General features: G+C 37.0%; 1 protein-coding gene across 19 annotated transcripts in view; it reads right to left on the reverse strand.

The window, feature by feature from the left end:
* STARD13 (StAR related lipid transfer domain containing 13) overlaps positions 1–15709 on the reverse strand; it is a 750665-nt gene that overhangs the window by 92406 nt on the left and 642550 nt on the right. The window contains exon 1 of one of the 19 annotated variants that reach the window (XM_072616433.1): positions 7742–15261. The exons of the other annotated variants lie outside the window; for them this stretch is intronic. The gene's annotated coding sequence lies outside the window, so the exon portion shown is untranslated. Of the gene's footprint in view, positions 1–7741; positions 15262–15709 lie in introns of those variants that run through there. 19 annotated transcript variants of the gene reach the window in all.

Consider the following 15709-nt stretch of genomic DNA (forward strand, 5'->3'; position numbering starts at 1 on the left):
TTCATAAAGCACTCAGGAGACTCCCCCTCCAATAGCACAGAAATTATTTTGTTTGGAATTCTCCTTTACCCTTTTATCACTTATTTAGCTTAGCATCCTAATAATATCGAGGCAGCGGGATGATGTAGTGGATAGAATATTGGGCTTGGAGTGAAGAAAATCCAAGTTTGAATCCAGCCTAAGAATGAGGGTAATAAAAGGATCCCACTCAAGGGTTGTTGTGAGCATCAAATGAGGTGTCTGCAAAGGGCTTAGTGCTTGAAACATAATAGATGCTTAATAAATACACAGTCCCTTCCTGAATAATTGGAAGCTTAAGAGCAAGGACTTTGTGTTTTTCATTCTTATAGTTCACAGTGCCTAACATGTAGTAATAATGATAGTTGCTAGTATTTATATACTGCTTTGGGGCTTGCAAAATACTTTACCTACACTATTTCCTTTGATCCACAACTATAGAAAGACAGTATTATTATAATCCCCATTCTACAGATGAGGAACTTGAGGCTAAGGGAGGTTAAGTGAGTTGCCCAGGGTCAAACAGTTAGGAAGTGCAGGAATCAGGATTTTGAATTTAGGTCTTAGGAACTCTAGGTCTAACTCTCTATCCATTAAACCACTAGATTGCCTAGTAGGTGATAAAAAGTGTTAATGAATTGAATGATACTTAATATAGTAGGCTGCCAAAGCTACATACTACCAATTTAAAGATATAAAACAGTGAAAGCACTAGTTTTTCGTTGAGCTCAATGGTATATGAAAAATGACAGGACTGTTCAATTAAAGGCACTAGTATTTATGACACTTTAAAAAAACTTCTCTTTAATTTACCAATTCAAGTTTTCATAATTATAGGCCTAATAAAAACAACATATCCAGCTCTTCTGAAAGCTCATTCTAAATATGGATTGTCAACAGACCATGCATCCTAATGAATCTTTTTTCAAAGTGCTTTTGATTTGACATTTCTAATGCTCTTTTTTAAAATAATCTAGATAAGAAAGAATCATATGGTTCTGATTTAAATTCTCAGTAGACTTCAAAAAGGAAATTCCAAGTGAAAGTTTGCTCATACATCAAAAAATGATGTTTAAATGACACTATGGGGATGTCCTAAACTAACAAAGTCAGGAAGTTCAAAGTTAACTCTGAAACTTGGTCCTGTTACCACTTCTTTCCTTCCTACTGGAATTCTGGGGGCATTTCCAAAGTGGGAGAGTTCATATACTACTAGTACTCGCTGATCTTCAACCTGGTACACGCTGAATGTGCTTTTTACTTGATTGTGAAGCGTGATGTCAGTCAATCAATCAGTAAGCATTTATTAATGCCTACTGTGTGCCAGGCACTGTGCTAAGCACTGATGAGCCAAAGAGTAGACTGCCACCAACATTTTAGAAAGAGTGAAAGCTAAGGTGAATTAGTGCTTAGAGTGCTGGGCCCATCATTCAGTCCTATTCCAGACACTTTTGAATGATGTAATAGGTAATGATGATCAATTCACCTAACTTCCTAGAACTTTAGTGTCCTAATTTGTAAAATGAAGGCAGTAATAGTCGTACTTCCTATCTTACAGGGTTATTGAAAGGAAAAGTGCTTAAAAGAAGTGACATCTGAATTTTTGTTGCAAATGACATCAGGGGAAGGGAATAAGCGCCTACTCTGTGCCAGGCACCAAATATTCATATTATTTTTATTATTATTACTTTAATCTGAGTATCCATTATTTTGACAAGAGTTTGTTGTTTTATTCTTGTCTAATAGAAGAAAGGGCAACTAGGTGGCATGGTGGATAGTTTGCCAGGTCTGGAGTCAGAAGACTCCTTAGTTCAAATCAGGCCTCATACACATAACAGCTGTATGACCTTGGGCAAGTCACTTAATCTTGTTTGCCTCAGTTTCCTCATCTGTAAAAAGAGCTGGAAAAGAAAATGGTATCCAGTATCTCTCCCAAAGAAAACTGAAAATGGGGTCATAAAGAGTTGACATAACTGCAGCAACTAAGATGATAACTCCATGCTCGCTGTCTATAAAGTGTCAACTTTCTAAAGGGTTGGGTCTGTGTAATCAGAATCCTTGCCTCCTGTTAAGTGGGTAAAGTACAGGTACAATGAGCTGCCGCCCATTTTTGCATGAGTAAACTGCTTTTTTTAGACTAAAAATGAGCACCTCTCAGACACAGATTACAATTCTGGATTCAGGCTGAAACAGTCCCCTGAAGGTGCCTCTTCATATTTTTAGGTCATCAGTATGTCTGTTGTTTCATGAAACTTATTTTTATATACACAATATATACACGTGCATACACACATACACACATCTATACATACATGTGTATATATGTATGTGTACACACATATCTGTATGTGTACACATACATATATACACATGTGCTTATATGCCAGCATACACTCACACGCACCTTTTTTTCTTTTTAAATACATAAGGTTGTTAGTTATGGTCTACTGATACCAAGTAATAGTTCTATATCTATATCCCAGACAGTGGTCCCTGGCTTGTTCCTTCCTCTTGGATTTCTTTATCTTGACCTTGAGTAAACTGGGGACTTGTATTTCATTAATCCATTCAACAAATATTTACTGAGTACCTACAACATGGAAGGCATTTTCTTAAGTACTTGAGGGAAACAGGATGTAGAAAAGTCTTTTTCTTTTTCAAAGAGCTTCTGGCATAGTATGACAAAAACATATTTACAAATCTACTACACACAGATGTCTGTTAAAAGTAGCCTAAACCCTATAGCAAAGTAACATTGAAAATTAATTAAACAAAGTGCTAAAGGGAATTCCTAAGGGAGAGAGATCCCTTCTGTCTGGAAGGGTTAGATTTGAACCTTGACCTTCTTTGTGAACTCTAATGACTCCCACCAATGGTATATTGTTAAGTACCTTGTGTACTTCGGGGAGAGGAGAAGGACACTCCCAAACTGGTACTGCTTATTATTAGATTATTTTTAGTTGCTGCACCTGAAGACTTCCAAATAAAGGAGCAATTTCAGTTCAAGTTTTGACTACAACTAATGCCGGATGGATTTTTAGATTAGTTTTTTTTTGAAATGAGAACTATTCAATTTGTAAGTGGTAAGGAATTAATCTTTGACATTCAATTACTTTACATTATATTGTTTCTGTCAAATAATTTCACATTACAAGATGCCATATTTCATACAAATACGCTATTTAACAAAATAGAATGAGACTCATAGCCACAATGTGACAATTTAAGAATGACAATGAATTCTCCCATAAGCAGTGACTTTTAGGGTGATTTTAAAAATCTAATAGTATTCTTGCATTTGCAGTTTACAAAGTGTTCATCAGTTAATAAGCCCATTAGCAACTGGTATGCGTGATGTGTTCCAACCAGAACAGTAAAGGTATGTTCAAATCTATATAAGATACCAGAACCTTAGGGGAAAATCATCCCATATACCAAAATATTTTTTTAGTACTGGAGGAGGAGGGGTGTATAAAAGAACAAATACTTAAGAAACTAGGCAAGGGGTCTAATATTTCCTGTGAATTAATGACCATCTAAGAGAAGCTGATGGTTGGAGAAACAGATTCAGGTCATTAACCTCCAAATGGTTATTAATCATCCAGAAATGCTCACTGTTAAGGTCATTCTCACTATTATAACCACAAATAGAAAATGAAAAAAAAAATCCTAGATGCATGCACATACACACACACACACACACACACACATTTGGGAGGACACAACTGATCGTTGGATAGCTACCACCAATTATCCAAATGCCAATGAAGCTTTTATATTCAAATACAAAAATCTACCTCCTCCAAAGACAATTTCCAGAAAGGAAAAAAAGGGGAGAGGGTGTAAGGAGGTAGATGCAGATGAAGCAGAAATCCATTAACCAACTACTGCGTGCCACTACAATAGCACATAGACTTTCTCACTACCAGGTCTGTGACCACAAGGAAATCACTTCCCCTGTCCAAGCCCAGTTTTCTGCATCTGTAAAATGGAGAAAATAAAATCTAACGCTTCCTCGTATGTAAAGTGCTTTGCAAACTTTAAAGTGTTAAATAATTGTCAGGTTTTTTTAAAATGTTATGTCCTGCCTCTTCAAACTAGATTTTAAACTCCCAGAAAATAACAGCCTATGTTTTGCTAATCTAAGTGCTCAACTGAGGAAGGTATAGTGATGATATGGTATAGTAGTAGACTTACAAACTGGCAGAGGTAATGTATTTGGACAGCTAATTTTCAAAGACAGAAATATAGACTCTAAAGAGTGACAAGATCAAAAATCTTCACTGAACCAAAGCATAGGGTAAATAGGAGAGGGGGGCTGTTGGGAATCAGGAAGATCAGGTTTAAATTTAGAAAAGAAATTCTACTCTTAGAGGGATGATTTAGTACTTAGTTAGCAGCTTCCTGCCTGACTACACCATGAATAAGCAGAAGCAAACTGGAATTTAAGTAACCTGTGACTTCATTCAAGTCACAGTGACTTTCTGGTTGATTCCTGGGTTCTGCTTTGAAAGGTCTGGGAGATGCAGAACTTAGCATCTGATTGTCAACTCTACTCAGGATAACAGGAAAAGAATAATATCTCCGGTCAGCATCAATGCTGGCTTGAAAACAAAGACTTTCTTCTGTATTTCCAATAATAACCTCCCACAAAATAATTTAGGACTGAAGTTCAGAGAGCAGTTTTATGCCTTTTTGCATATTGGGTGCAACATAAATTATACAGGGGTAATTGGAGAGACATGAGAACCAACCTAATTTCAGGACTTAGTTCTGAGTTTCAGTCTAAGCAATGCCACTGACTGCCTAATTATATGCAATCTGGCAAGTTAAAGTGGTTCCCCTTTCTCTGGGGAAGAGATAAAAACCTAGCCAACCTAAAGTGAATGTTGGGCTATTTTTTTCTGTTTTATTTTCTTTCAATTCTGACCTTAATAAATGCCAAATAAAATGAGCATTTCCATATACAATGTGTAACAGGGCAGAATTGTACATGAAACTGTAAATCGATATTATGCATATTGCTGCTTATAAAACGGGATGTTCTGTGACAATATGGCTAAATACTCACAAATCATAATTAGTATTTGTTTCCTTTAAATATGTATATTAGTAGACACACGGAAGACTATATAAGGCTTAGACTTTTATGTAATACTATTCTAAAAATGCCCCCAAAGAACACTAAATTTTTATGGAAATTTATCACAACAATAATTTCTTTAAATTAGTTTTTGAGAAAGAAAAGAAAGCATAAATATTAAAAACCCCAAATCTTTAACACTTAGAATCAATGAAATTTAAGAAAACGGGAAAGTTTATTCCTTTCTAATATACTTCCTGCTACCAAGAGTCTGAGTGGAACCATACAATTCCCAAATGACCTCTGGAGCATCAGCTAAGATTCCAAGCCTCCACACTTCCTCTTCTCATTGTTTTCATTCATATTAAAAACGAACGCCAAGGATGTTCAGTACAACTTCAAAATAGTCACATATGAAAAGGATTATGTTTTCTAGAACAGGGAAGCCAGGCACACTTTTCTCGGGAATTAAGTCTCTAAGCATAATTAAAGTGGAATATATAACTTCACTTCAGGATACCAGAGGTTTGGTGGGGTGGGGCAGGGAGTAATGACAGGAACTTTTGAGGTCAAAGAAAAATCACATCAGGACTACTCCTAATTCAACCTTTTCAAGCACTTGGGTCAAAAGGACTGTGAAATGTTCTGCTTGCTGATCCCTATAATTTTTTTGGATGGGTAATAAAAATCACTTTTTCCCTTTTCTTTTCTAAAGTTGTCTTAATTGGACTAAGTAGGCTTCTTTAAGTTATTCTCAGTGTTAGAGGCAGCTGGATCTGGAGTCAAGAAGATCAGAGTTCAAATCTGGCCACAGATACTTACTAGCTATTTCACTTTGAGCAACTCAGTTAACCACTGCTTGCCTCAGTTTCATTGACTATTAAATGAGGACAACTACTTGACAGGATCAAATGAAATAATCTGTAAAAAGCATGCCTGATGCATTCTCATATCTTCCCTCCCTAGAGAATTAAAAACATTTTTAAAAAACTGGATTAGGATAAACCAGATTTTGAAGGCATATTCCCTCTAAGGGGTATAGGGTGTGGGAGGATTTTACTCACTTGTTGTATATATTCAAGTGGTCAGGGTTTCCTTTCAGTAGGGAGTCTTTTCCCTAGCTGGGTATCTGGAAGAATACGACAATACAGTGAAAGCTTCTTGCTCAAATAAGGAAAAATGAAATCCTTTAATGTACTTGTATTTTAGTCTGGATTAAATTGTGATTTCCAGGCTAAAGAATACTAAATGTGTCAGCTGGGCAATTTTCTACTCAACTTATCTTTTTTGTCTTGTAAGAACATGGTTGATGCCATGTACCATTCAAAGACTTCCTGACTTTTGTGTTGGTTGACTCTGTCATTTCTAAATGTTTCATTTCCTTTGCATTAATTACAAAAATAACATCACTTAAAAGACATCAAATCAAGCCTTTCTCATTCCTTTCATTTTATCTATATGAGATACTGGCAAGTTCAATAAAGAAAAATTTTGAAATGTCTGAATGAAATAAAAGTTGTGCCTTTGAACTAGTAATTAATGACTATATGTGTATTTTTCCCCAGTAAATTCCCAGGCAGACTCTCTTCAAGGTTAAAAAAAAATAACATCTCATGTTATCCAAGTCAACAACTGCAATCAGCAATCCATCAGGTAATACCATCTTTCCAAGGACATCTCTCTCTGGTTGTTCTGCTCCCGTCTGAAACTGCAGAGAGAGCTCTCTCCACACCTCCTCTTCTCCCCCTGCCCCTAACTTTCACTGCTGCTGCCTAAATTACTTCCCTTGTGCCTCCAAAGGAGGGAGGTACCCCTGGATTTTGTCTCTTCCATTTATCTTACCTTATTAGTTGCCAAGTAACCACTTTGTCCCCACAAAACCCTCTTCCTCTTTCCCTTTTTCCTTACCACAGAAAGAAGCCTGTTCCTTGATCGCCCTATACCAGAGCTATTATCATGACTTAGACTGCTCACCTGTATCTTCAATCCCACCCTTAACCTTTTTTTAAACTGGATTGTTAAAACAAGAAGAACAATTTTCTAGACCAGATGTTGCGGGACTGAACTTCTTACAAACCTTCCTTGGTTTTTCTAAGAACCTCCAGGAAAAATGAACAAAACAGAAATCAAATCCCTGGATTGTCCCATACTAAGTACATATTAGTACATAAGGCTGACTTGGCTAATGCTTAGTCCAGGTCTGTGGTTTTACAGCTAAACTTATCAATATTGTTATTCTTCTTCTTCGGGTTTTGTTTTGGTTTTAATCTCATCCTGGTTTATCTCAAAGAGACTAGAGGTAATACAAAACAGGTGAGCAAAAGCCCCAGTATTTAATGTCCCAATTCATCCTCATCTTCCCTGACCAAGAGATTCTCTTCTTGACAAATATTTGAGGAAACACAGTGAAAATCTGTAAGATTCCTCTCAGAATATATTCACATAATACTCTTTTAAAAAAAAATCTGAGGTAATGGTCCATAATGCAGTATTTTTCCAAATTTTTTTCTGCATGATTATTTAGAATGGACTTTAAGAAACATTTAAAAATGTATACATATATTCAATGAAACATGATACCAGGCATTACCACAAACTATCAAGCTAGGTCATGGATGTACATTTAGAAAAAATACTTACACAATTTTTCAGTTTTCTAGTCCTATTTTTCATTGGACAGCTGTGTGAAGATGTATTTTGATTTCTTAGAGACTACTGGTGTTACAGGCAGCTCCAGACTTAAGACTGAGAGGACCAGCATCTTGAAAGAGCCCCGGGATAGGGTGGCTGAGGGAGCTTCCCTTCTCTCTCATCTTCATTGCTGCTTGAAATTTCCCTCCCCTTTTTTTCTTTTCTCCTTCTCTTGGGGCTGCTTGGAACCTCTCTGCCCCTCCCCCCTTCTCTTTACTCCAGATGGCCTCTGGAGATGGCCAGCCCAGTGGTGAGGAAGGAGATCAGGGGAAATTAAGGCTCCTTCTCCAACCAAGCTGTTTCCACAGCCCTAGCACTGGCCTCCTCTGGTTTACCCCAAAATGAATAGAATCACCATCTGCAGATCCTGATTCTCTCCTTCCCCCCGATTCCCTCTTGTGCCTCAACCCTGCGCTTAGAACAACTTGATTCCTCCTTTCATCTGAAATACTAGATTAATCATATTTCAGTCCTTTGTGTACCCAAAGGGCCCATTTGCTCCTACAGGAAACTTTCCATAGGGAGCCTTTTAACCCCCATCTGTTAAAAGTTCCACTCTTAAGTGAAAGCAGGCAGGCCAATCCCTAGGTCTCACAGAAAAAAAAAACAAAAAGGTTCACGTCATTGTTTCTGTGTTCACCAGAACATGATCAGGGAGCCAGAATAAGACCAGGAAGCATCCCCAAAGGTACAGGTCATCCTCAGTTCTGCATTATAGATTTCTGGTGCCATCCTCTGTCTTACTGAACTCTCTCACCTTAAGCCACCCAAGCAACCACAGGGGACCTAGAAAAACACTCTGAGATTTTGTCCCTCAGAAGGGAAGGAGAGGAGCCCATTACTGACTGCACTGCAGTGCAGAGAGATACATGCTCTCAGTATTCTGAGTTGGAATGTGACTGTGTTTTCTCTCAGAATGTATTTATTATTTGTAGTCATTTGTCTTTCTAGTACTATTAGCATAGTACTAATTAAAAATTAAATTGCTTCTATGAGCTAACCCAGGAAACCTAACCACCATGGATAACATTGTTTCTATGAGAAAATTCTTTCTGAGTTACAGACAATTGACTTGACGTATGAACTTCTGTATGAATTCGATCCTTCTGCCACACTTTGTAAATTGATAACTGCCTGTTCTTCAATAATAAGATGATACAGCCTCAAATATTTACATCAACTCAATCTAAAGGACAGAAAAAAGAGGGAAAAGAAAGGCAGAGGGAGGGAGGAGGAATTTATTTATTTTTATCTATCTCAGTTTCCTGTTCTACTAGATCTTCATTTAGGCAAGATTGTTTCAAGTAAATTAATGAACATTTCCTTTCCTTTTTTGGAGAAAATACACATATCCAGTAAACATGTTCTAAGTAAGAGTCAGGACAGGGCATACAATAAACCAATTTGCTATGTAAATTTCAGAATTAGTATCAACAATACCACATGTGTGACATTGGGTACATCCCTTCGTCCTCATGGTACTTACTTTCTGCTTTTACACTGGTACAGACAGATAGATAGACAGACAGACAGACAGACACACACACACACAGAGTCATGACAGCCCTCTGTTTAAAAGAAAAATTTTCAATAGCTTAATAAATGTCTAACAAGAAAAGTTTGGATTTTTTTTGCCAGGGATTCCAGGCCTTTTATAAGATGGTGTCTCCCTTTTGCCCTGGGTCTCAATTTCCTCATCTGTAAAATGAGGAGAAAAGGTTTGGGTTTTTTGTTTTTTTTTTAAGCTTCAAATTCTATAACTCTAGGACCTCTAAGTTTTTTTTCCCAACTGTAAAATTCTCTCACCAATGAAATACTGATTGATGGATAATAACTCTCTCTTTCAATTTTTCCTTGCTTTGCTAGCAAATCCATTATTGTACATGCGTGTACTAAGCGTCTCTCTGTATAAAGGGGTTCAACTACGTCACTCTCCTCAACCACCATTCATGAATAACCTGGAAGTCAAAATGGTCTTGATTTTCAGAAAAGTATTGCACACATGTTCTTAATAATGTAGGTTAAATTAAACTGATTTTGACACAAGGTATTCCTATATTGCTTTAAAGACCTAGACTCTAGGCTACTCCCTGCTCTGTCACTGACCATGACTTATTCTCTACCCTCAGCTATAAAATATGGAGATTGTACCAGAATTCTTTCTTTTCTAGCCTCATTTATAAGATTTAGGGATTGGATTAGATAATCTTTAATGTGCCCTTAGGCTCTAATACTCCATGACTTTATAGACACAGATGGCTCTGTTGACTTTTTATAAATGCTAGTAGGCCAGAATCTACCTTGGAAGAGTTATAACACTAAGAATGTTTAAAAAAAAAAAAAAGAGAGAGAGAGAGAGAGAGAGATTTGATACCTCACTTTTTAATGTATAATTGTGGGAGACAATAGACACACCCATGCCAACTAAATCCAAGAAAAACTGTATGAACTCTGAAAGAAAGTTATAGTTTGTATAAAACTATGTTGTTGCTAGGACAGCCTGTTTCTGACTTGCCTTAATCCAAATGACTTATAGGATTCTGTATTGTGGTTCCTGACATAGCAAGATAAACATCCTGAGAAACCACAGTCTCAGCTGCTGTACTTTTGTTCCTGAAATCAATCTCCATTTGTTTCTCTTTTCAATTTTACTCCTAAATATGAAATTTAGATCCTTCCCAGCCTTACAATCCCAGACCAGCAGAAATGAGAAGCTGAATAAAGATTTTCGCTGTTTACGTATCTGGAACCAAATAGACTTCTCTCTCATACGATGGGTTCTTACGCGTCCAGCTCTGTGACCTTCTCCATAGCACTGGAAAGCAAACCAGCACAAAGGCAACGTCAAGCCCTGATTATATCACTCTCTTACTGTTCCAGCCATGAATACTTCTGTCTTTTTCACTAGACTGCAGTTAGACAATTAAAAGCTGCCAAACTGAAAATTTCTTATGTTATGTCAACAAGCATTTAGTAAGCACCTACTATATGCCAAGTATTGTGCAGAGTGTGGGTTTACAAAGCTGGGCACATTCTGAACAAATACTCAACTTAATCAATGATTGTTTAACAAAAATTTTAAAGAACTCCACCAGAGTGTGAAATAGGCTTCATTTTCATGGTTTAACTAAAAATATTTACCAATAGTGGAATAGGTATTTAAGAAACACTATTTGAAAGGGAGGGGGATGGTTTATTTGAACACCTTCTCTCCCTATACCTTAATTACCGTGGCATTTAACATCTTTCATGCTTGCTTTTAGAAATTATTTCATTTATAACTATCACCTGAAGGTTTTTTGTGTGTTTGTTTTGTGAAATACACACCTATTTGGCTCATACACTTTGCATCACACACATAAATTGTCTACCTCTATATAGCAAGAAGTCTAATTATATGAAGACCTAAACCAGTGGATTCAACTGAAGAAAGTTTCTGGGCCCTTACTACCATTCCCACTACTTCTCTATCCATTATGTTTAATCCTTTAATCTAGGTAGCAATCAAAGATCTAGTCATTATTCCCTTTTTCTTAATGCTATCTCTTGGCAATCTCATTCAATCTCACAATTTCAATTAATCATCTTTATTTAGCTGAGTTCCAAATATGTTTCTCTAGATCTGACCTCTCTTGAGTTTCAAACTCACATGCCCAGTTGCCTACTTCTACTTAGATGTTTCACTAGCACCTCAAACGAAAGTTTCCATGTCCCAAAGCTACAAACCATATCTTCTCCCCTAAATTTATTCTTCCACTCTGCATATTGTCTCCCATGCTTATAACTTTGGGGTTGTCTTTGACATTTCCATCTCCCAAAATTATCTTATGTGGTAAACAAATCTTATTTTGTATCTCTTCTCACCTCTCTACTCTCACTGCTACCATGTAGGCCCTTATTACCACTTACCTGAAATCTAATAGTATTTTCCTAGTTGGTCTTCCCATTTCGCTTCTTTCTCCAATCCAAACTTTATGCTATGGGCAAAATAATCTCTTACACCTCTGGTCATGTCACTCCTGCTCAAAATCCTTAATAGCTCCCTACTTCCATCTGAGTCAAGTTCAAATTCCTTTGCCTAGAATTTAAAGCCCTTCAAAATCTGGAACCACCCTACCTTTGCAGACTTTTCAGTTTTTCAGTCTATACTTCTCAAAAAATGAACCATTGTCTACTTATGAGAGATACACTGTGCCTTTGTTTGTTAGCTACTGTAAAAGCAAGGACCCCAACATACAAAGGAGGGTCTGCTATCACAGGTTCTTTGATCTGCTTTTCTAAAAGGAAAGGCAACTTTTGAGGGGTCAACAATCACTTTAATCAAGCACATCTATCATTCACTTAGTCAGCACCCTGAACTTCAGAGAAAATACAGAGAAATCAAGATCAACAGACAGTGGTTCCAGCTACCTGAGAATAAGCAATACATACATCACAAATCACCAGGCAGATCCAACTGTCTGACCATACATACATAGTTACCAGAGAGAGAAGCACCAACATCTGGGTTTTCAAAGCCAGGGGCTGCTTCCCAGCTTCCCAGAGTCTCATCTGGCACACACCTTCTTCCAAAAACTAAGTCCCAAAGTAAAACCTCACTTCAGAGTATTTACACATTTTTCAGAGCCAGAAGGCATCACAACCCTTGAGAACCAGTGACTCATTAGACAATTAACAAAAGGTGTGGGCCTTCCTACAAATCTTCCCTAATCAAACTCCCCTTAATGGGCAAGACCTCATTATGAAGCAAAATTATATTAATCCTAAGTAAAAATGCATTATCAATACAGCTGCTCCTAATGTCAGGAATGTCCTCCCTTTTCTTTTTTTGCCTGTTGAATTTCTATCCATCCTTTAAAAGCCCAACTCAAATACCATCTTCTCCATGTAGTCTTCTCTGCCTGCCTCTCCCTCATGAGCACAGACCTCACATAGTACTTTATTTTGCAACTCTGATGCATTCTTCATGCAAGTGTCTGATCTCCTGGTAAAGCAGATGCAAACTGCATGTAACTTAGGTCTTTGAGAAGGGTTTCTGAACTTCAAGAAGTCTGATAAAGCATGTGGAATCTTTCTCAGAATAATGTTTTTAAGTGCATAAAACAAAAGATATACAATTACAAAGGAAATCAAACATTAATGAAAATAAAGATGTCATTTTTTCTCCCTCCAAGTCTGTGGATTCTGAAATCTACCCATAAGTTTCTTGATTTCAGAAAGCTGTCTGAGATTCAGAGATTAAATGACTTGCCAGCAGTTGTACAGTTATCGGAAGCAGTATTTGAATTCAGCTCTTCTGAAATTCAGAATTTTATCCATTACATCAGAATACCTTCTATGTACTTCTCACGTAATATCATCTATTAGTTATCTGATTCTGTGTCTTATTTCCATCTAGAATATAAGTTCAATGAGTGCAGGGATCATACCTACCCAAGCAATTTATCTCCACTCGTATCATGATCTGCAAACAGCAGATGATTAATATTTGTTAAATGAATGAGATAACAGAAGGAAAAGAAAAACCAAGGGGACCTCTGATTTTTTTAACTGAAAGAATTAATCACAGAGTGATTATTTGGATAACACTCCTACTGCTGGTAAGAACACCACCATCCTCCCAGTCACCCGAGGTTTGAAATCTAGGTGTCAGCCTCAACTCTCATTCTCTCTCATTCTCCATGTCCAAAAGAATGCCAAATTCTATTGATTATACCTTAGCAACATTTCTCCCATACATGCCTTTCTTTCCTCTGACCCTGCTACCACCCTGGCAAAGGACTTAAATCATGTTATGCCTGAACTAATCCAAGAGACTGTTGGTTGGTCTTTCTGGCTCAAGCCAATCCTCCCTCCACTGCCTCCTTCCACTTAGTAGGTAGCACTATCACCCCATGCAACCTCCATTCCATAAACCCCAGGGGCTCCTTATCTTCAGGATGAAAAATAAAATTCTGTTTGGCTTTTAAACTTCACAACCTGCCCCCTTTCAACCTTTCCAGTTTTCTTCTCAATTCCTCTGATCTTACTCCTTTTCCTGTACCGTGTGATCCAGTGACCTTATCCTCCCTGCTGTTTCTCAGCACAAGATGCTTCATCAGCCATCTCTGAGAATCTTCACTGGCTTTCCCCCTTGCCTGGTGTTCCCTCTTTCCTCATCTCTGCCTCCTAGCTTCTTGGCTTTCTTCCAACCCCAGCTGAAGGTGTCATTTCCTACCCAAAGTTCAGAACTATTCTGTGTTAAGCAGTGATGTAGGTGTAAGGGTGGACATCGTTTATGGGAAATGATGGAAAGATAAACCGTTATTCTAGTATACTTGAGATATTTAAGAGGAAGGTACATCCTCTGTGAGGATCACTTTACATACAGAAGGACAAAGAAGAGATTCCAGTTGGATGAGAAGGGTGGTGGGGGCGGCAATCTGCACAGGTGGTAGGAGTACAAGCGATCACAAATCCATCAAAGTATTCCCTCAAAAGAAGTGAGACTGGTTAGATGATAATCTCTTCTGGGAAACCTCAGTTATCCCCAAGGGCAGCATTTCCCTTCAGAGGAGACCCTCTAAAAGCTTGCTAAAAGCCAATGAAGAGATGTGAACAGTGATTGATTACACTTAGGGTCCTTTTAGCAGAGGTGGATTTTTCCCCACTCTATAATATCAACTCCACTAGAAAAACAAGACAAATAGGATTTTACTTGAGGAAAAGTGCATCTAATAGGGAAATGAAGTTGACACAGCACTCAAGAGTATTAATTAAGTTTAGCTATTTACTAGCTAAGTGCTTCAAGGTTTCAGGGTGATTATCAGGACCAATCAGAATTTCAAATGACACTGAAAACTAAAGATAAAAATATTATCCTACAAGCACCTGAAGGCAGAAGTAAAACCTTAAAATGAACAAAGGTGTGATCTTTAGTTTTTTTTTCCCCCTTCATCTAACCTTTTTTCTTGAGGGATAAAGAATTTTTAAATATTTTCCATCAGTTGCTAAACAAAAATCAACTTCTTTTCACATAGCAAACAAAAGCATAAAATGTGTGATTTGGGGGCTGGGGTGGGGCATATTACTTTAATCTCTCTGGGTCTCAGTTTTTTTATCTGTAGAATGAAGGAGTTGGCTAATTGATCTCTAAGGTCTCTTCCAGACTAAATATTCAGTTCAAGCCTATATGAATTGATATAATATAGGACAAAACATGATACATCTCATGTGGTACTTTGCTCAATTCACTAAAAAGTGCTTTAAATATATAATATTATCTCAGAAATGCTTGAAGAATAGTTCCTTATGCACAGTGTATCTCAATATATACATTTAAATTTCATGTGTCTTAAATTACAGATTTATCTCACCTTATATTCATTTTTGAAAAATTACTTGTAAAACTTTTAAAATGCCACTTATTTTAAATACACTAAATGCTGACTTTAAAAAAAAGACATAGCAAATTGTAAAAAAAAAAAAAAAAAGACCTTCTATAAAGGTCTATAAATTTGAATTTTTACATAGCAGAATTGATTAAAGCTAGGTAATTTGCATTTTATTTTTAAGCTGGAGGTAAAATTTACCCACTCTACATACACTTCACTCAGTAATTCAGAGTACTGAGAGACAAATAAAACATGCTTTATTTAATACTGAAGGCCATATTTCTGCAAGTTTATCTACAGAAAACTACTTTCCATCTGGTAATTATTTTTGTCAGTAGCAAAGAGGATGGAGGATAACTCTAAAAAAAAAAAGTATGGGAAGAAGAAAGAATAAAGGGAGAAGTGTTTTTTGACCCAAGGAAATAGGCTTGTTTGGGAAAATGAATTTGTAGTATTTCTGAATGAATAATGTACTACAGCTGTGCAGTCAATTTAGATGTAGTCCTAACAATTTAAAGTAACAAATATTGCAACTCTTGACATC

Source organism: Notamacropus eugenii, chromosome 5 (genome assembly GCF_028372415.1).
Source record: "Notamacropus eugenii isolate mMacEug1 chromosome 5, mMacEug1.pri_v2, whole genome shotgun sequence".
NCBI classification, from domain to species: Eukaryota; Metazoa; Chordata; class Mammalia; order Diprotodontia; family Macropodidae; genus Notamacropus; species Notamacropus eugenii.